Consider the following 21,940-nt stretch of genomic DNA (forward strand, 5'->3'; position numbering starts at 1 on the left):
AGTTCCCTTAGGGCTCGCGGGTTCACATGGAGAGCCTGAGCCCCTGATGACTGTGCCACACTTGCTCACGATGTGGCAGGAATAGCCTCTCTCTAACCAACTAGCAGCCCAACCTGAACCTGAGTTTGGCAGCAGTTTGTGGGTGTGTCTGGGGGTCGAGACTCCAGGACAGACCTCATCCGTCCACCCCAGGCCACTGAACACCATCACACCCCCCATGACTGACCCCCTGGCACCCCTCCCCCGTCTGCTCTCACGCCCCATCAAGCCGGTCCTCTCCCCTCCTGCCACACCCCTCTCTCCTGACCTTCTTCTCAGCCTAGTGAATTCCCACAATTTCTCTTCTCATTGAGGATTTCACTGAACCCTCCTAAAACCAAGTTCCCTTGCTGAGCGTCTGATTAACCTCTCTATCGAAAACTATGCCCTTTCCTGTCCTGCTCCTGTTCTCCTACAGATTGAGGAGTACAAAGGAAACGGGATGAAACCAGGCAGGTCCCTGTGGGCTTCCCGGGCACAAAGCCCCTCCTTGTCCCTGCTTCCTGTTTGTAGAAAAGGCTATAGTCCCCCAGGCTTTCCCTGGGTAACAAAGGGCAGACTAGAGCACTTACAAAACTGGAAGTGTGAGGGTGCAGGCGCAAAGGAGAAGCAGTCACACCGCAACAGCAAGGACAGCAGCTCAGCAGTAGCAGCCCCAGTGCTTCCTGGAGGGGTTCCCGCGACAACCCGACATGTGTCTTTTGAGCAGTGGCTGCCCGCCCTCCTTGCTTGACACCTGCCGTAAAGGCTAACTTCCCGTCCCACAACCCCACGTCAGGTTTGGGAAGGATTGCCAAGTTCTATTAACATATGTTTCAGAGTCTGGCGGATTCCATGTTACAAATTAAGAATGACTGAATGAGTGATGTGCATAGGACTTGGAATACTCGTGCTTGCATTTATCATTTAGGAAGAATGTTCTTGACTCAGCCTCTCAGTCGTCACGAAACACAGGAATCCAAGCAGCTGCGACGCTGGAGACAGAGCGGTCGCTGGTGCAACACAGCTGTGCAGCTCTGGTGTGTGCAGGTCAGTGCAGACCCCGCAGGGCACAGCCCCTGGCAAGACTGCCTTCACCCCCGACGCCAGCTGCTAGCCCACCAGGTCTCCTGCGCTGCCAGCCAACTGGCTACACACCTGAGGTTTCATGATCCTCTCACTTTCAATAATTCACTAGAATGACTCAGAAAACTCCAGAAAGCCGTACACTTATGATTCAGTTTTATTATAGAGGAAACAAATCAGAACCAGCCACGTGAAGAGACTGCAGGAGAGGGACACGATTTTCCTCTACCCTTCCAGGTCCTGGCTGGTCTAGTGATTAAACTGGCATGAGACAGGTTAACAGGAGAAAAATCAAGCAAAAGTTTAACAGCATTTAACATGGGAGAGACCCAGGAAGACCAGGTAAGGCCTCAAAATGGACAAAGCCCTCACATTAAACACCATCTTCAGACAAAACAAAAGGGGACTCTGAGGGCAGTGTTTGGGACTTCAAAGAGGGGACGAAGGCAATTGATGTGGAGACAAAAAAAAAAAAAAAAAGGTTTCTGTGTCCCATTGTCTCTCCAAGGCCCAGTAAATATTTGTTTATCAGACTTTTGCTTTTCTAGGAGTTATCTAGTTAGCATAAGCTCAGATGTGGTCTCTGTACCCACCATGAATAACAAAGACATCTACTCCTATCAGTCAGGAAACCCAAAGGGTTTAGAAGCTCCCTCCCAGCACCTGGGGACAAAGGCTAGATGCATTATTTATTATGCATGTCAGTTATTCAAAATGCATTGGAAATGCAGTTCTTGTTCACTGCCATTTCTAGTAAATCAAGAATTATTACCATCTCAGTTCTCTCTAAAATTATGAAATAAACGTTTTACAAGGGCGCACACATTTCGCATGCATTCAGAGAGCGTTCCCCAAGTGTCCGGGAGGACAGAGCTCCCATATGGTGAGAGAGGGCGAGAATGTCCCATAAGGTGAGAGAGGGCGAGAATGTCCCATAAGGTGAGAGAGGGCGAGAATGTTGCATCAGTTCAGTAGATGGAGATAAGGAGGGCGGGGATTCACACATGCAGTTGTTGAAAACACAAAACAATCATTACGGTATAAAAATTTTGGCAATGGAAAGAGAATTTTGAGCCTAAGGATAATTTTTCAAGTTGTCTACATTGATACCCAGTGACTAAGCGTCGCTTCACAGGTAACAAAGTGGCATTTCCCATAAATTAGTAAGATGAGGAGCCCTGAGGTCCCTGCTACTATTTTGTTTCACTGTGACCATATCACAAGAAAGGCAAAGCAAGAAGACTTTGTGCCGGAAACCTGCAGTTTTCCCCCAGAATTACTGCAGTTTAGAGTCTTGATTTTCTGTTAAAGTGGAAAGTTGCATTTAAAAAAAAAAAAAAAAAAAAACCCTCCATTACTTAGAGGCTTCCTGGCAAGGGAGGAAATTTCAGACTTATGACCTTGATGATTTAATTAACCTGTGAAATGTCTAAGTGCCTCCAGGACCTCCTTTATTTTTATCCTAAGGCCTCTATCAAACCACTTTCGGCATGAAACTCTAGTTTCTGTGGCACAACCCTTCCCGATTTATAACTTTGGCTTTTGAGAGAAAATAAGTAAAGCACTTTCCTGAAGTTCTTCTGGACTTGAGTTCCACTTTAAAGGAAGCTTTCTCGCTGCGTGAATATCCTTCAGAAGAAGAAACCAGTTCTGCACCTAAGGTGTGCTGGGGTGCGTACACCTTATGTGGAATTTTTATAAACTGCAATGTCAAGTAATCTCATCAAATAATCTCAAATGTGGCTTCATTTCTAAGCATGGGATGTATCTGGGCAGAGTGGTTGCAGGAAGGGGGACCCCTTCCAGGGCCCGAGAGAGTGCGCCTGTCCCACACTCAGAAAGGAATTGTCCAAGGAGACATGCGAGCTGACAAAGCATGAGACTTTATAGGGAAGGGCGCCCAGGCGGAGAGCAGGAGGCCAGGGGAGTCTAGGAGGTTTGCTCTCCACGTGGCACGCTGTCCTGAGTTTTGTGGTGATGGGGTTAGTTTCTGGGTTGTCTCTGGTCAGTCCTCTTACTTGGCCCATAGTTGGTCTGGATTCCAGCGTGAAGGACTCTGGGAGATTGGCAGGACATGTGAAGGGCTGGTGTCTCCTCCCCTCCTGGCCCGTCCTGAATTCTCCCAGTTGTTGGTGGCAGCACCGTGTTCCTTATCTGGACCTCCTGTCGTGTGACAGCTTGGCAAGTGGTCATCACTGGGCATGGCCCGGGCAGGGGGTTTCGGTCAACAGTTCCCTAACAGAATCAGGTAAAATACCAGTGATCACCACCGTGTTACGGCCTCTCTTCATCTTTACCTCCAGCCACGAGAATTCAAACAAAAACAAAACTGTTTTGCTATTATTGATGGTTTTCTTCAACATTTCTTTTGAAATAACTGAGATCAGGAAAGACAGACAGGCACAGCAAAGAGGAAGTGAGCGTGGGATTTACTTTTGTCTCTGAGCGGAGCGGAGGTGGAAAGGCATGGAGCTTCTCACCTGTGTCGAGCGGGAGTCAAAGGGCTCAGACTGCTCGTTGCGTGTGTCAGTAGCTGAGTCGTGTCTGATTCTTTGCTGCTTCATGAACTGTAATCCACCAGGCTCCATGGAATTCTCGGGGCAAGAATACAGGAGTGGGTTGCCATTCCCTTCTGCAGGGGATCTTCCTGACCCACGGATTGAACCTGGGTCTCCTGAACTGCAGGCAGCTTCTTTACTGTCTGAGCCTCCAGGGAAGCCGGCTGACACATTGAGCGGCGGTTTGTTTCCGCACATCTGCAGAAGGACGTCCAAGAAGATGGGCCATTTCAGAGGAGCACTGCTCTCTTGTGAAAATCTTGTAATTTAAGCAAAGCTCAAATCAGGCCCAAAACAAAAAACTTGCCTTGAAACTTGCCTTGAAACACCCTGCAAGGCTGCTCATCTTCTGACAAGTGGAAGAAGCCACAGAGGAGCGGGGAGCCATGCAAAACCCGGTCCTGGGAGAAGCCCGGCTTGTGGCTTCGAGCGGGCAGGGGAAGAGAGGCAGCTTCTCTGAGTGGTGCCGCCCTTTGCCCAGCGGCTGGGGTTTCATGTGACGCCCCCAGGCAGGTGTGCCATCCTGAGACGCCCAGGTGACTCCACTGGCTTTCCACTGTGCCCACTTGTTACCAAACACAAGTTCACGTGCCAAGAAGCACGGTGAGGCCAAACTGAAATGGCCGAGTCTGGAGCAAAGTTTTACTGCAGGGCCAGGCAAGGGCCGTGGGCGACTCATGCTTCAGAAACCCTCATTCCCTGATGGCTCGGGAGTGGCGGAAGCGTTCACAGACAAAATCTGGGGTGAGGGCTGGAAGCCTGTGTAACTTTCCTGATCCTTCAGTGGTAAAGCCACAGGGCCATTGTACGGGGATCTTGTCCTCAGCCTGGACTTACCTTCCAGGTGGGAGGCCTCAGTTCCTGCAGAAGAACTCAAAGATACCCTTACATACATCCCTTGACGAAGAACCAGGACCCTGCGTTAATCACTGCACGACTGTTTCCTGACTATTCCTCCTTGTCTCTGTACCCCCTCCCTTCCCTGATTAGCAGCTGTTTGAAGCTGCCCTTTGGAACTCAGGGAAGGCCTGGGAGGCTGCATGAAGCCTGTTTCCTACAAACAAGAAATGAGGGACGCGGAAAGGATTTGTACCCGGAGGGCGCTGCCGGCTTCACTCTCTGCTGTCACAGGATCCGTGTGCAGGCTGTCCTTGTCTTCCAGCCCCTGATTCTTTTTAAAACTTCAAAGGGTGAACCATATCTTTGAAATTGTGGGAAGTTTTCCTTCCTGGAGTAAGTCTGACTGTAATACAAGTCTTAGTATTCAGTACACAGGGAGGACGCCTCCCGCGTCTGGCAACCCATCTGGCTGGGCTGCTTTCGTGTCAGAAGAAGCTCCACACGCCCTCCTGCCTCCTCGCCTTCCCAATCAGGCTGCTCTCAAACACCATCAATAATCTAGAAAGTGTCTCGTCTACGACCACGGGATTTATCAAATTCATAAGAGACAGGCTTGAATTACTGCCTTTCAAGAGATTTTTGTCAAGAAGTGGAAGTAGGTTGTAAGATTTCTCTGCACAGAAATCCTTGTGCCGTTCAGAGTCTGCTCTCAAGCGCTCACTTGAACTTTGCACACACACTTGGCCTTGCGGGAGACGGAGAAGGGCTGGTCTGGGGACAGTTGGCAGGGGAGGTGTAATTCACTGCTCGGCCCGCTCAGCGAGTTCTGCTGACATACGGGCAGGTAAGCAATGTGATTAAAAGCTGTCAGCATCTTGAGTGCGGCTGTGAAGACTTCTGTGGAACAGAGGCTTATCCTGCTTCAGGAACATCAGGGCTGCCCCTCCCGGATCTCTGCAGACAAAAGTCCGGAAGAAAAGAGTGAAAGTGTCTTCCCATTTCTCTTTGAAAAGGAATCTGGGGCTTCTCCCGGCAAGATGGAGAGGATGAACGTTTCCGTGTGCATCTCGCTGAGTCTGCTGCGACCCGGCTGCGTGCATGCTGCTGATGCAGGTAGATTGCGCCCATGCAGGGCGCGTGGATGGTGAGCCTGCGCCTCGGGGCCTGCAGAACAGCCAGTGCTGCAGGCGTCCAGGTCACCTCTGCCTCGTGCATCCAGGCTTGGGACGGAAGAAGCTGGCGGGGGAGCCTAGATGTCCCCCCACATGGCTGCAATGAGCCCCTGGCACCCCACCAGGGTGGTCTCAGAGCCAAGCAGGAAGGCAGCTCTTCCTCTCACGGGGCTGTACCAGGAACTGCCCTCTCCCCTCTCCGGCGTGTTGTCAGTGGAGATGCGGTGCTTTGAGTTTAGAGCAAGTTCACGCCCCAAGGCCCAGGAGTCTTGATTAAAAGTGTCACTCAGCCCCCGCTGCTCCGTGCCCCCGTCGCCTTGCCTAGTGAGGTTGCTCAACTCCCCGAGACATTGATTGACATCAGTCCTGCTTTGAAAATGACCAGCTGTGAAATATCAAAGCTAGAGAGCTTCCCTCTGGGTGACAGTGTTCCAGCCAGGGCCTCTCCTACAAGGGAGGCATCTCTCCAAGTTTTGCACAGGGGCCTCCAGACCCAAAGACCACCACCCACCCCACCCCACCGCCCTCCATCTGGCAGAGCTCTGATAGCTCCCTGTGCTGCCTGTGGGCGTGAACAGGCAGCTTCGGTTCTGGTCTTGGGACGAAGTTCCAGGAGGCCTCGTTTGTTTTCTGGGCTCCCAAGACCAGCGTCGGCAGTCCTGGCAGGGGCATTTCAGGTTACAAAACACTCTCCCACGCACCCCCTGAATTCGTCTTGCTGGGACTCCATCCACTCTGCACTGGCAGAGACCCGTGTTCTTGCCCCCTGGCCCCACGGCTGGCCACCCCTCCCCTGATCCGTCCCATCCTTTGGGGGTCGCCGCAGGCAGCCTCCCTCTTCCCAGGGGCTGGGGTGGGTGTCCTCAGGGAAGCAGGGCCTCTCCTCCTCCTCTGAAGGCGCCCCGCCCCTGGGGAGAGCCCAAGGCAAATCCAGCAGAGGGCCAGAGTGTGGGTACCCAGGGGGTGGGGCGTGGATCGGGGCCCCCTTTCCCTCCTGACCTGTCCTCGGAAGATTCCAGGAGCCCCCTCTGCCCCCGGCAGACAATGCTTCATTGCTAAGGAGAAGAATAAAGAAACCAAAATTGTGTTTCGATCATAAACATAAAATAAAATGAATAACAATAAACCACGAAAGGAAAAAAAGCAGACTGGAAAATTAAGATCTATAAATGCGCAATGATGTACGATGAGAAGCTCTTTAGTCAATAGAGAGCAGAACAGACTGTTGGGACTTTGCAGGAGGCTGAGCCCAGAGGAGAGGCTTTCCGTGGTAACTCTGCGGTTTGGAAACTCAAGCTGCCTAGCTCAGCTGTTAGTGGCAGATTCAGCTTTTTATGGAAAGGACTCTGGTTTTGTCATTACTGTCATTTTTAGCAAGTGATGCACACATGTAAGAAAGTATAAAGAAAAGGCATATTTTAAAGAAATATATTTTAAAGACCTGTAATGCCGTAACCCAAGGGTAAGCACTGTTAAATTCATCTGCATGTTCTGCTGGGCTTATGCACATAGATTTACATAATTGAAATTATACTGCATGTGCAATTTTATATCCTGATTTTTTTCAACTTCATATTGTGCAGTAAAATTTTTTACATGTCGTTGACAATTTTCAAGAAGCATTTTCATGATAGTACATTTATCTGTTGTGTGATCTCAGTTCAGTTCAGTCGCTCAGTTGTGTCTGACTCTTTGCTACTCCATGGACTGCAGCATGCCAGGTTTCTCTGACCATCACCAACACCCAGAGCTTACTCAAACTCATGTCCATTGAGTTGATGATGCCATCCAACCATCTCATCCTCTGTTGACCCCTTCTCCTCCAGCCTTCAGTCTTTCCCAGCATCAGGGTCTTTTCCAATGAGTCAGTTCTTGACATCAGGTGGCCAAAGTATTGGAGTTTAAGCTTCAATATCAGTCCTTCCAATGAATATTCAGGACTGATTTCCTTTAGGATGGACTGGTTGGATCTCCTTGCAGTCCAAGGGACTCTCAAGAGTCTTCTCCAATACCACAGTTCAAAAGCATCAATTCTTTGGTGATCAGCTTTCTTTATAGTCCAACTCTCACATCCATACATGACCACTGGAAAAACCATAGCCTTGACTAGGTGGACCTTTGTTGGTAAAGTAATGTCTCTGCTTTTGAATATGTTGTCTAGGTTGGTCATAACTTTTCTTCCAAGGAGTAAGCGTCTTTTAATTTTATGGCTGCAGTCACTATCTGCAGTGATTTTGAAGCCCCAAAAAATAAAGTCTGACACTGTTTCCACTGTTTCCCCATCTATTTCCCATGAAGTGATGGGACCAGATGGCATGATCTTAGTTTTTTGAATGTTGAACTTTAAGCCAGCTTTTTCACTCTCCTCTTTTTCTTTCATCAAGAGGCTTTTTAGTTCCTCTTCACTTTCTGCCATGAGGGTGGTATCATCGGCATATCTGAGGTTATTGATATTTCTCCCAGCAATCTTGATTCCAGCTTGTGCTTCCTCCAGCCCAGCGTTTCTCATGATGTACTCTGCACATAAGTTAAATAAGTAGGGTGACAATATACAGCTTTGACTTACTCCTTTCCTGATTTGGAACCAGTCTGTTGTTCCATGTCCAGTTCTAACTGTTGCTTCCTGACCTGCACACAGATTTCTCAGGAGGCAGGTCAGGTGGTTGGGTATTCCCATCCCTAGTGCAATATAATTATTCCCTATGGCTGCACATAAGATTTTTGCATTTTTTCACTATTATAGATAATATTAATTTGAGCACCTTTATGAAAAAGCCTTTGGTGGTCAATTTGGTGACTATTTCTTGGAAACAAATGCTAAGGAAAGGAATTACCGAGTCAAATTATGTGAGTCAAAAAAGAATATGCCAGTTAGTTCTTACGTGACAGAAGCAAGCTGACGGTATTCTTCCCTGATAGGCAATAACTATTGTCACTATTTTTAAACTTTTCTAATTTAGTGAGGAACAAATATCTCACCACTGTGATAAATTGTCTGTCCCTAATCACCAGCGAATTTGAATAATTTTTAAGTCGCCTTATCAATAATCTCCTTGTAAATAATCTGCTCATTTCCTTCAACCACTTTTCAATTAAGGAAAACAAAAGAAAGACTATTAATTTCTCTAGAGTTTTTGTCACTTAGGAAGTTAACTCTTTGTTTGGCATATTTGTAGCCATCCTCTTCCCTAACTCCTGCCCCTCAGTTATAAACCCACTCTATGCTTTTCAAATAATGTTTTGAATATTTGTTTAGCCATATCCAGAAGAAAATCATCTTCTTATGATTTCTCTTAACGTTTACAAGCTTCAAAGAAAAAAAGAAACATCAAACAAGAAATTCCACTCCTTCAGATATCAGGTAATAGTTTCCTCCATTTGCCCCCCTTCTCTGCACTGCATTCTTGAATTTATTTTTGGTGTAATCCTGAACGGTAAGCACCCAGAGCCCCCTCCCTCGCCCTTTATTTTTCAGAATAAGAACTGCCTTGGTAGATCGCATGGACCAGCTGTCTCTCCCTGCCTGATCAGCAGTGGCTCCCTGATTAAACAGGAACTCAAAGCCAGTCGGGTCCATCTGTGAAAAGCCCTTCCTGTTTCTCTGATCTCTGCCTTCTTCCAAACACATCCTGCTATTCCAGTTTCTACAGGATTACAGCATCTGAATGCTCCAAAATGGCCCCAGCTGTTCTCACCTGCTCATTACTCAAATGCATTTCTCTGAATAACAGAGTGTAAGCCACTGTGAGGTGGGCCGGCAGCTGAGAAACCAGCGTGCTGCCCCTCCCCTTCACAGGATTTGCATTTTTACAATCCCCTGCAATCCCATGGGGTGGAATGCCAGAGCAAAGAGGCCTGGGGCCACCTAGCCCAGGTCCTAAAGTATTCCCCACTCCAGGGAGGATTCTGGCACCCCGCCTGCCCCCTGCCCTGACCCCCCAGGGTCCCCACCCTTAGGGATTCTCATGTGACCCTCAAGGACTTCCCCCCAAAAGACCTGAGTCCTCCAGGGCCACAGGGAGCAAGTCACAGGGAGCAAGCCTGCATGAGCAGAGTCCTGAGTCTATGGGCCAAGTCACAGGGAGCAAGCCTGCATGGGGAGAGTCCTGAGTCTATGCGCCAAGTGTGAACACAGCCTCCAGGGCAGGGCCTCTCAGGAGGCAGGCGCTCTCGGACCACTTTTTCTCCTTGGATCTATCTCCTAAGGATGGTGTGTCCTAAAGTGACGCCTTCTAAGGACCAGACCATAGCTTTAGCATCTTTATTCAGACCGTGCATTGTATATGTCCCCATAAGGAAGCTGGGCTGGGGAAATTTCATTTCTGATACAGAAGGTGGCAGGAATTGACTGTAAGCAGGTGAAGACATTTGAGGAAATAATAACCTCTAAGGATCCTGGAAGTGTGCATTTTCATCAGGGAACCCTGCGGGCACTCCCTTAAAAAGTCAGAGTGAAAAGCACACTTCATCTGTGTGCGTCTTCCAGTAATAACATGATAAAGTCTGTGACTATTGGAAAGACAGACAAAGCTGTTAAAAAAAAAAAAAAAGGAAAACAGACTATATCCTGCATACATTTTAAAATCAATTCATAAAATGAAGATTCAGGATTGACCAGTGATTATTCCACGAACAATTTTTCTTGAAAGTTTTAAAAGCTGACATTCTGAGAGGAACACAGAAATCAGAGGGCTTCTTTGCCATCGTGTGTAAGCAACTGAAAACAACACAGCACTCGACTTTCAACTCCACGGGACAAGGGCTGCGACTCTCCTCCAGCCTGCTGTCCCTGGTTCCAGATGCTGACTTTGCTGTTGTTCAATTGCTAGGTCATGTCTGACTCTCTCTGACCCCGTGGACTGCAGGACTCCAAGCTCCTGTGTCATCCACCGTCTCCTGAAGTTTGCTCATACTCACGTCCATAGAGTCAGTGATGCCATCTCACCCTCTGTCATCCCCTTCTCCTCCTGTCTTCCGTCTTTTCCAGCATTAGGGTCTTTTCCAGTGAGTCGGCTCTTGGCATCAGGCGACCAAAGTATTGGAGCTTCAGGTTCAGCTAGTCAGGCACAGACCACGTGCTTGATAAACATCGCTGAATGGGTAGGAAGCAGCGTCCTGGCAGCCTTCAGCTTGCCGTTGACAGGACTCTCCAATCTGCGACTTGGCGTCTCCAGCAGGGGAAAGGGAGCGGAGTGCTCGCTGTTTCAGTCTGATGATGCCGGAGCCCATCCCAGCCCCACGTCGACCTCCAGCCCCAGGAACACTTGGGGTGGCAGGCCCGGCTTTCCGGGCCCCTCCCTACAGACAAGGCACAGGGGAGTGTGGGAAGAGCGCTTTGCTGGGACATGCGGTCAGTGGGAGACTGGGGTGACAGCTGGCTTCGTGGAGTGGTGGCCCCTACAGGGTCTGGAGTTCTAGCTTGGAATCTGTGGCGCCTCCGAGCCACCCCTGGGACTCCAGCAAGGCGAGCCCCTGACAGGTGGCCGCTGTGGGTCCTGCCCCTTTCCCGCTCGGACCCCAAGTGCCGGGGGCTGTGCTTCAGCTGCAGGGCCAAGGTCTGCTCTGAGGAGGAGCTCCCCGCCAGGTTTTTGCTGGATGGGAACCGTGGTCAGACGTAGGGTGGTGCTTCCTGAAAGTTCTCCTAGAAGCTTGGCCCCCAGGGCAGCAGCACGGGGTGAGTGCCCTGGGGACCAGCTCTCGGGAACCTCCCACTCAAATACCAGCACTGCTTCCAGAACACTGGCTCCAGAAGGGGGTGCCAGCCACGAAATAAAAACCAGCATATTCACCAAACCGAGAAATTAGTATAGCGTTTTTCCCATTGAACTTATATATACATGCACATTTTTAAAATTAAGGTATACTTGGTGTATGATATTATTGAAGTTTCAGATGCACAGTGGAATTTTTAAAGGTTATATTCCATTTACAGGTATTATAAAATGTTAACTATATTACCTGTGAGGTACAATTCATCCTTGTTGCTTATTTATTTCTTCTGTATTTATTTTTTTATGGAAGCATAGTTGATTTACAATGTTATGCTAGTGTTAGGTATACAACAAAATGAATTAGCCGTATGTGTGTGTGTGCGTGTGAGTCTGCGTGCGTGTGTGTATGTGCGCGCGCGTGCACGCACACGTGTGTGTGTGCGTGAGTATGTGTGCATGTGTGTGTGTGTGTGTGTGTGTATCCTTTTTCAGACTCTTTTCCCACACAGGTTATTACAAAGTACCGAGTACAGTCTCTTGTGCTCTTCGGTAGGTCCTGTGGTTGATCTGTTTATTACACAGCTTTTAAAAGAACTTGGCCCTGAGCCATCAGTGCAATCAGCTGGTGCTCAAACTCGCTGGGCACAATAGGTGCTCATCTAGTGCCTGATTTGCTGAGTGTTGAGGGGCTCAGCATACATGGCTGCTTCCTCTCACAAGAAGTTCTCACAGCAACTGGGCCTCTCCCACCGTAACGAGCCTGGCTGCCACGGACAAGGGCCACTCTGCACGTACGGTCTCTGCTCCTGCAATTCCCTTCTTCCTCTGCCGGTCAGCCCAAGTCCTGAACGCTCAGCTCCAGTATAGGCCCACGTCTCAGAGGCTGCAGAGAAGGGGAAGCAGATACAGTGATCCTCCCTGGATTTCACCCTGTGTTTCCAAGGACACACCGTTTGGAGACAGCCTTGCGTGAACCTTCATATTTGATGTGTGACTTCTACAAACCCGAAGGCCAGTTCCTGATTAAAGCAGCAGCAGCAAAGATGCTCAGGTAGGCAGGAATCAATGCGAACATCCTTGACGTGATAAAATGTCTCTCAGTCTCAAAGCCAAGCTGGTTCCTGAAAAGAAATACCGTGAGGCTCCAGGCTCACCATCTCTGTGTCTCTTGGCAGCAGGAGCCACAGCAACCATGCAGGAGAAAGCAAGGCAGGGACAAGGGAGCCTTCCTGTCTGTGGCTAAGTGCCTCCATAGCGAATCCAGGAGACCGAGGACAAAGCCAGCGGCACTAAAGCAAACCTACACGCACAAGCAAGGCAAATTCACTATCAGGTATAAAATTAGCATAATAACAAGCAGCTTTTGTGTGTGCAAACAATGACCACATAGAGGGGATGGTGGATTAGAGAACACCATTTAAACAGAATAAAAAGACAAGATTAGGAAGAATAAACTTAACAAAACTGTGGACTCATATGAAGAAATCTTTCAAATACCCTTCAGAAATAAAACTAGACTTGCCTCAATAGAAAGTCATGCTCTCTTTTCAGTTCTGTTCATTCAGTCATTCATTCATTCATGTCCGACTCTTTGCAAGCCCATGGACTGCAGCACGCCAGGCCTCCCTGTCCATCACCAACTCCTGGAGCTTACTCATACTCATGTCCATTGAGTCAGTGATGCCATCCAACCAACTCATCCTCTGTTGTCCCCTTCTCTTCCCACCTTCCATCTTTCCCAGCATCAGGGTCTTTTCCAATGAGTCAGTTCTTCACAACAGGTGACCAAAGTGTTGGAGTTTCAGCTTCAGCATCAGTCCTTCCAGTGAATATTCAAGACTGATTTCCTTTAGGATGGACTGGTTGGATCTCCTTGCAGTCCAAGGGACTCTCAAGAGTTCTCCAACACCACAGTTCTAAAGCATCAATTCTTTGGCACTCAGCTTTCTTCACAGTCCAACTCTCACATCCATACATGACCACTGGGAAAACCATAGCCTTGACTACACGGACCTTTGTTGGCAAAGTAATGTCTCTGCTCTTTAATATGCTATCTAGGTTGGTCATAGCTTTTCTTCTAAGGAGCAAGCGTCTTTTAATTTCATGGCTGCAGTCACCATCTGCAGTGATTTTGGAGCCCCCCAAAATAAAGTCTCTCCCTGTTTCCATTGTTTCACCATCTATTTTCCATGAAGTGATGGGACTGGATGCCATAATCTTAGTTTTCTGAATGTTGAACTTTAAGCCAGCTTTTTCACTCTCCTCTTTTTCTTTCATCAAGAGGCTCTTTAGTTCTTCATCTCTTTCTGCCATAAGGATGGTGTCATCTGCATATCTAAGGTTATTGATATTTCTCCTGGCAATCTGGATTCCAGCTTGTACTTCATCTAGTCCCACATTTCACATGATGTACTCTGCATATAAGTTAAATAAGCAGGGTGACAATATACAGTTTTGACGTACTCCTTTCCCGATTTGGAACAAGTCTGTTGTTGTTCCATTAGAACTGTTCCAGTTCTAACTGTTGCTTCCTGACTTGCATACAGATTTCTCAGGAGGCAGATCAGGTGGTCTGGTATCCTCACCTCTTGAAGAACTTTCCACAATTTGTTGTGATGCACACAATCAAAGGCTTTGACATAGTCAATAAAGCAGAAGTAGATGTTTTTCTGGAACTCTGTTTTTCCGATGAGCCAGTGGATGCTGGCAATTTGCTCTCTGATTCCTCTGCCTTTTCTAAATCCAGCTTGACCATCTGCAAGTTCACAGTTCACCAACTGTTGTCGCCTTGGTTGGAGAATTCTGAGCATTACTTTGCTAGTGTGTGAGTTGATTACAATTGTGTGGTAGTTTGAACATTCTTTGGCGTTGCCTTTCTTTGGGATTGGAATGGAAATTGACCTTTTCCAGTCCTGCAGCCACTGCTGAGCTTTCCAAATTTGCTGGCATATTGAGTACAGCACTTTCACAACATCATCTTTTAGGATTTGAAATAGCTCGACTGGAATTCAATCACCTCGTCTAGCTTTGTTCGTAGCGATGCTTTCTAAGGCCCACGTGACTTCGTTCCAGGATGTCTGGTTCTAGGTGAATGATCATGATTATCTGGGTCATTAAGATCTTTTCTGTATAGTTCTTCTGTGTATTCTTGCTACCTCTTCTTAGTATCTTCTGCCTCTGTTAGGTCCATACCATTTCTGTCCTTTATCGAGCCCATCTTTGCATGAAATGTTCCCTTGGTATCTCTCATTTTCTTGAAGAGATCTCTAGTCTTTCCGATTCTATTGTTTTCCTCTACTTCTTGGCACTGATCACTGAGGGAGGCTTCTGATCTCTCCTTGCTATTCTGTGGAACTCTGCATCAGATGGGTAAATCTTTCCTTTTCTCTCTGGCCTTTAGCTTCTCTTCTTTTCTCAGCTATTTTTAAGGCCTCCTCTGACAGCCATTTTGCATTTCTTTTTCTTAGGGACGTTCTTGATCGCTGCCTCCTGTACAATGTCATGAACCTCTGTCCATAGTTCATCAGGCACTCTGTCTATCAGATCTAATCCCTTGAATCTACTTGTCACTTCTACTGTATAATTATAAGGGATTTGATTTAGGTCATACCTGAATGGCCTAGGGGTTTTCCCTACTTTCTTCAATTTAAGTCTGAATTTGGCAATAAGGAGTTCATGATCTGAGCCACAGTCAGCACCCGGTCTTGTTTTTGCTGACTTTATGGAGCTTCTCCATCTCTGTCTGCAAAGGATATAATCAATCTGATTTCGATATTGACCATCTGGTGATGTCCACGTGTAGAGTCTTCTCTTGTGTTGTTGGAAGAAGGTGTTTGCTATGACCAGTGCGTTCTCTTGGCAAAACTCTGTTAGCCTTTTCCCTGCTTCATCTGTACTCCAAGACCAAATTAGCCTTTCCTCCAGGTATTTCTTGACTTCCTACTTTTGCATTCGAGTCCCTTATAATGCAAAAGACGTCTTTTGGGGATGTTAGTTCTAGAAGGTCTTGTAGGTCATCATACAACCGTAAGCTTCAGCTACTTCAGCATTACTGGTCAGGGCATAGACTTGGATTACTGTGATATTGAATGGTTTCCCTTGGAAACGAACAGATCATTCTGTCTTTTTTGAGACTGCATCCAAGTATTGCATTTTGGACTCTTCTGTTAACTATGATGGCTACTCCTTTTCTTCTAAAGGGATTCTTGCCCACAGTAGTAGATAAAATGGTCATATGAGTTAAATTCACCTTCCAATCAATTTTAGTTTGCTGATTCCTAAAATGTCGGTGTTCACTCTTGCCATCTCCTGTTTGACCACTTCCGATTTGCCCTGACTCGTGGACCTAACATTGCAGATTCCTATAGTATTTCTCTTTACAGCATCAGAACTTACTTCCATTACCAGTCACATCCACAACTGGGTGTTGTTTTTGCTTTAGCTCCATCCTTTCATTCTTTCTGGAGTTATTTCTCCACTGATCTCCAGTAGCATATTGGGCACCTACTGACCATTGGGCACCTACTGACCTGGGGTTTATCTTTCAGTGTCCTATCTTTTTGCCTTTCATACTGTTCATGGGATTCTCCAGGCAGGATTACTGAAGTGGTTTGCCATTCCCTTCTCCAGGGGATCACTTTTTGTCAGAACTCTCCACCATGACCCGTCTTGGGTGGCCCTACAAGGCATGGCTCATAGTTTCATTGAGTCAGACAAGGCTGTGGTCCATGTGATCAGTTTGGTTAGTTTCCTGTGACTGTGGCTTTCAGTCTGCCTGCCCTCTGATGGAGAAGGATAAGCAGCTTATGGAAGCTTCCTGATGGGAAAGACTGACTGAGAGGGAAACTGGGTCTTGTTCTGATGGGCGGGGCCATGCTCAGTAAATTTTTAATCCAGTTTTCTGTTGAAGGGTGGGGCTGTGTTCCCTCCCTGTATTTGACCTGAGGCCAGACTGTGGTGGAGGTAATGGGGACCTCCTTCCAAAGGCCCCATGATGCACTGCTGCACTCAGTGCCCCGACCCTGCATCAGGCCACCGCTGACCACGCCTCCACCAGAGGCTCTTGGACACTCATGGGCAGGTCTGGGTCAGTCTCCTGTGGGGTCACTGCTCCTTTATCCCGGGTCCTGGTGCACACGAGATTCTGTTTGTGCCCTCCAGAGTCAGTTTCCCTGGCCCTGTGGAAGTTCTGGCAGCTCTGGGAGGCCAGGCCTCTCAGGTTAATGTATACATTTCCTGAGATGCCAGTGAAAATGCTAGTAAGTTTACTTTGCTGAAACCAAACACATAGATTCCAAATTTCATATGGAAGCGAATGCAAAAGACTTTATAAAAAATTAAAAGAAAAACAATGAAGGGAGACGTATTAGATATTAAAAATATGATAATGTCTCTGACTAAAATAGTATAATATTGGGAAATGAATCAACAGACCACAGAAGAAAATAGAAACCCATAAATAAACCCAATTATATGTGGGAATTGAGCATGTTTTAAAGAGACTATCTGTCAAATCTTTAGGAAGAAGATACATGTTGCTTAGTGGTATTATGGACTTGACTGCCACTGGGAGAATTAGGCCATCAGTGTTCATCATAACACAGCTCAGATAGCTCTGAAGATAAAAATAGATATATGCAAATATTAGGAGAGAGCAGGGCTGAACTTCTTTTTAACCCAGAGGTGAGAAAAAGGTTTTCAATTTGGAACTCAAAATTTAAAGCAACACGACGAAAGACTGACAAGCCCGATGGCGTGCTTTTTAAGTCGCACGGTACAAGTCCTCCCCAGTGAGTTCAAGACGAACAGCGAGCTGTGAGAACGTATGTGCTCGTGAAGAAGGGTCATACGTTAAAGCTATGCGTTGATGCCTTTCCTCGCCTCTCCAAGTAGCACAAATCCAGGAACTTGAAAAGACTCCCGTTGGCAGGTAGGGAGAGGAAGACCCCTTCCCCACTGCTAGTCCAAGTACCAAAGGCTACTTCCCTGTGGAGGAGAGCTAAACTAAATGTCTAAGAAAATGTGTAACTATACACTCTGGCCTCAAGGTGCACTTCAAGGAGTGCCCTCAAAGATGAACTCCCCTTCGCCCACATTTACTGGGCGGCATCGGGCCCTCTGTGGGCCACAGTGGTCCTGCTGCTGGGTGGTCGGGAAACAGCAGAAATGACCGGGGGCCTCTCTATCATAGGGGGCAGGACCTGTTTCACTTACACCTCCTTCAAACTGGAGTACAGCTGATTAGGTAGTGCTAGTGGTAAAGACCCTGCCCGACGATGCAGGAGACTTAGAGTCTTGGGTTCAGGCCCTGGGTCAGGAAGATCCCCTGGAGGAGGAAATGGCAACCCTCTCCAGTATCCTTGCCTCGGAAATCCCATGGATAGAGACTCGTGGGCCACAGTCCATGGGTCATAAAGAGCTGGATGCGACTGAGTGGGTGCCCAACCTATAGCTGATTCACACTGAGTGTCAGCCCAGGTGTATAGAACAGTGAGTCAGATATATATGGATACATACATGCACACATAGATTATATATTCTTTTCCAGATTCTTTTCTGTTATCAGTTCAGTTCAGTTCAGTCGCTCAGTCGCGTCTGACTCTTTGCGACCCCATGAATCGCAGCATGCCAGGCCTCCCTGTCCATCACCAACTCCCGGAGTTCACTCAGACTCACATCCATCCAGTCAGTGATGCCATCCAGCCATCTCATCCTCTGTCGTCCCCTTCTCCTCCTGCCCCCAATCCCTCCCAGCATCAGAGTCTTTTCCAATGAGCCAACTCTTCACATGAGGTGGCCAAAGTACTGGAGTTTCAGCTTTAGCATCATCTCTTCCAAAGAAATCCCAGGGCTGATCTCCTTCAGAATGGACTGGTTGGATGTCCTTGCAGTCCAAGGGACTCTCAAGAGTCTTCTCCAATACCACAGTTCAAAAGCATCAATTCTTTGGCGCTCAGCCTTCTTCACAGTCCAACTCTCACATCCATACATGACCACTGGGAAAACCATAGCCTTGACTACATGGACCTTTGTTGGCAAAGTGATGTCTCTGCTTTTCAATATGCTATCTAGGTTGGTTATAACTTTTCTTCCAAGGAGCAAACGTCTTTTAATTTCATGGCTGCAGTCACCATCTGCAGTGATTTTGGAGCCCCCAAAAATAAAGTCTGACATTGTTTCCACTGTTTCCCCATCTATTTCCCATGAAGTGATGGGACCAGATGCCATGATCTTCATTTTCTGAATGTTGAGCTTTAAGCCAACTTTTTCACTCTCCTCTTTCACCTTCATCAAGAGGCTTTTTAGTCCCTCTTCACTTTCTGCCATAAGGGTGGTGTCATCTGCATATCTGAGGTTATTGATATTTCTCCCAGCAATCTTGATTCCAGCTTGTGCTTCTTCCAGCCCAGCATTTCTCATGATGTACTCTGCATAGAAGTTAAATAAGCAGGGTGACAATATACAGCCTTGATGTACTCCTTTTCCTATTTGGAACCAGTCTGTTGTTCCATGTCCAGTTCTAACTGTTGCTTCCTGACCTGTATACAAATTTCTCAAGAGGCAGGTCAGGTCGACTGGTATTCCCATCTCTTTCAGAATTTTCCACAGTTTATTGTGATCCACACAGTCAAAGGCTTTGGCATAGTCAATAAAGCAGAAATAGATGTTTTTCTGGAACTCTCTTGCTTTTTCCATGATCCAGCGGATGTTGGCAGTTTGGTCTCTGGTTCCTCTGCCTTTTCTAAAACCAGCTTGAACATCTGGAAGTTCACGGTTCATGTACTGCTGAAGCCTGGCTTGGAGAATTTTGAGCATTACTTTGCTAGCATGTGAGATGCGTGCAATTGTGCAGTAGTTTGAGCATTCTTTGGCATTGCCTTTCTTTGGGATTGGAATTAAAACTGACCTTTTCCAGTCCTGTGGCCACTGCTGAGTTTTCCAAATTTGCTGGCATATTGAGTGCAGCACTTTATCTAAATACTGAGTATATTTCTCTGTGGTTACAGTAGGTCCTCGTTGGTTATTTTATATATTGCTGTTGTTTTTTAGTTGCTAATTTACGTCTGACTCTTTGCAGCCCCATAGACTGTAGCCCGCCAGACTCCTCTGTCCATGGGATTTCCCAGACAAGAATACTGGAATGAGTTGCCATTTCCTTCTCCAGGGGATCAATCTTCCCAACCCAGGGGTCAAATCTGCATCTCCTGCATTGGCAGGCGGGTTCTTTGCACTGAGCCACCAGGGATCTATTATATACAGTAGCAGTGTAAGCTCCTACTTTACTCCTCCCCCTACCATCCCTTTCCTCTCTGGTAACCATGTTGTTTTCTGGGACTGTAAGTAAAAATGAAGTGCAAAAAATAGTGTACAATCACTTATTTTGTTACAGAAAGAAGCCCAGGAAGATGAACTGTATGGTGTGGATGGAAATACGGTGAAGGGACAGAACTGAGCCTGAGGGTCCTCTAATTAATGTTTTATGATTTTAATTTTGAGCCATGTAAATATTTTCCATATTAAAAAATGAAATTAATTAAGAAAGGGGAAGTAATAGTGAATTCAAACAGAACTATATGGTCCCAAGCACGCATCAAATTTATAACAAACAGCTCCCAGAAAAATAATTCAAAGATCTTTTAAATAGAGCACCCCGTCTACCCTTTGTGGGATATATTTTGAGAACAATAAAAAAATGTTATGAATTTTAGTTAGGCTTATCGTTGACCATGGCAATGAGGTAGTAATCACTAAATGACATGTGTGTTGGAGGAGAAAGTGGATGAGTAAGTATTTGGTTGAGGACGCTGGGAAGGCAAGTTCTCACCACTGGAGAAGGGAAGGAAAATGGAAGTGGCAGAGGGTGCAGGAGAAAACTGCGATGCTGGTTTTGAAAGAGTCATGTCAGCATAAACCTTTGATCTTAAAGATATACATTCTTTTTAAAATCTAAAAATAAAATTTCATGCACCTGTAATGTAATTGTGTGCATATATGTGTGATGTGTGTGCAGATATGTGCATGTATATGTCATTTTCTGTATCCACTCAGTAAAAGAATCTGCATCTTTGGAGTCTGGTGGAAGCAGAGTGGTTCATGAACCTAGGACATCTCAATGTCTCGAAAATAAAGCAGAACACAAAGGCGAAGGACTGCACAGCAGAAGGACTCGGACGCCCCCCTCCAGGGCCTCCTGCTGGCCACAGGCAAGCCATCTGAGCGTCCCATACTGGAGACAGTGGGTGATAAGTCATTGAAAAACCTATCTGTACAGATGAATGTAAGAGAGAAAGGAGCAGAAAGGAACGTTTTTCTTTACCGATAGTAGCACATACGTTCCATTATTTTGCCACCTGTGGCGTGATGGTTCCCTAAGTGAAGAGTCGTGACCATGGAGGGTGGAGCCAGGTGTCCACACAGACTCAGCACCACCGAGTACATTCCCACAGACACTGCACACCCAGGGGCCAGTAAGGGAGCAAGGGCCGCCATGTGCCTGCTGCCCGGAAGCAGTGGGAAGACACCTCCGCAGAGTCCTGGGCAGAAATGCCATCCCATGGTTAGCCACATGGCACAGTCCTATAACCCCAAGGGCCGGCACTGGCCTGCCAGTGAACCACAGTCTTGGAAAACGAAGACAACGCAGGGAAGTGGACGGAGGGCAGCTCTGGATTTCTAAATGTCCAGAGGGACGTGACTGAACTAGTGAGTGACACAGACTGCATCCTGGGGGAGAAAACATGTAACACATTTTTATAAATAGAGGAGACTCAGATATGGACGTGAGCTGACCACTGTGAGCTAGTGTCGAGTTAATGTCAAAGCACTCTAGGTGTGACAGCGGTGTTCTGCTTAGGTGGGCAGGAGTCCTCACTCTTTGGAGACTCATGCTGAAGACTTTACGGGTAAAATGCCAGGATGTCTCAGACTCACTGAGACATAATTTATGAATAGAAAAAAAAGTGTGTGTGTATAGCTGTGTGTGTGACTGTAGGTGTACACACGTAGAGAGAGAGCACAGATATGACAAGCCGCTAAAATGTATGAATTTGAAAAATGTAGGAGTGTTTGTTTTACAAATTTTAAACTTTTTTTTTGAAGGTTTCAAAATTTAAAACTAGAAGCTGGGTAACAGAATAATTCTACGTGCTCAAAGCTAGCTGATTTCTTTAGTGACTAATATGAAAGGTGAGTCAGAACTGATTCTGGTTGGAAAAGAAAGACTCTCTCAGAAAAGCAAGTGTCTCAGCCCACGACTGGACAGGGACTGGAACTGCTCCCGGGCCCCTGGGGACCTGAAGTCGGAGGGCTCCGGGCATGGGGTGGCGGCCGTGTCCCCCTCCAGTCCTGGGCAGACCTTCCAGGGACTGGAACTGCTCCAGGGCCCCTGGGGACCTGAAATCGGAGGGGCTCTGGGCATGGGGTGGCGGCCGTGCCCTCCTCCAGTCCTGGGCAGACCTTCCTGGGCCCTGCCCGCCCCGTCCTGCCTGCCTGATTTGTCTTCCATGTCCAGTGATTCATCAAAAACAACACCCTTCCTTAAGCTGTATCCTCAAAT

The sequence above is a fragment of the Bos javanicus genome, chromosome 26 (genome assembly GCF_032452875.1).
Source record: "Bos javanicus breed banteng chromosome 26, ARS-OSU_banteng_1.0, whole genome shotgun sequence".
Taxonomy (NCBI): domain Eukaryota; kingdom Metazoa; phylum Chordata; class Mammalia; order Artiodactyla; family Bovidae; genus Bos; species Bos javanicus.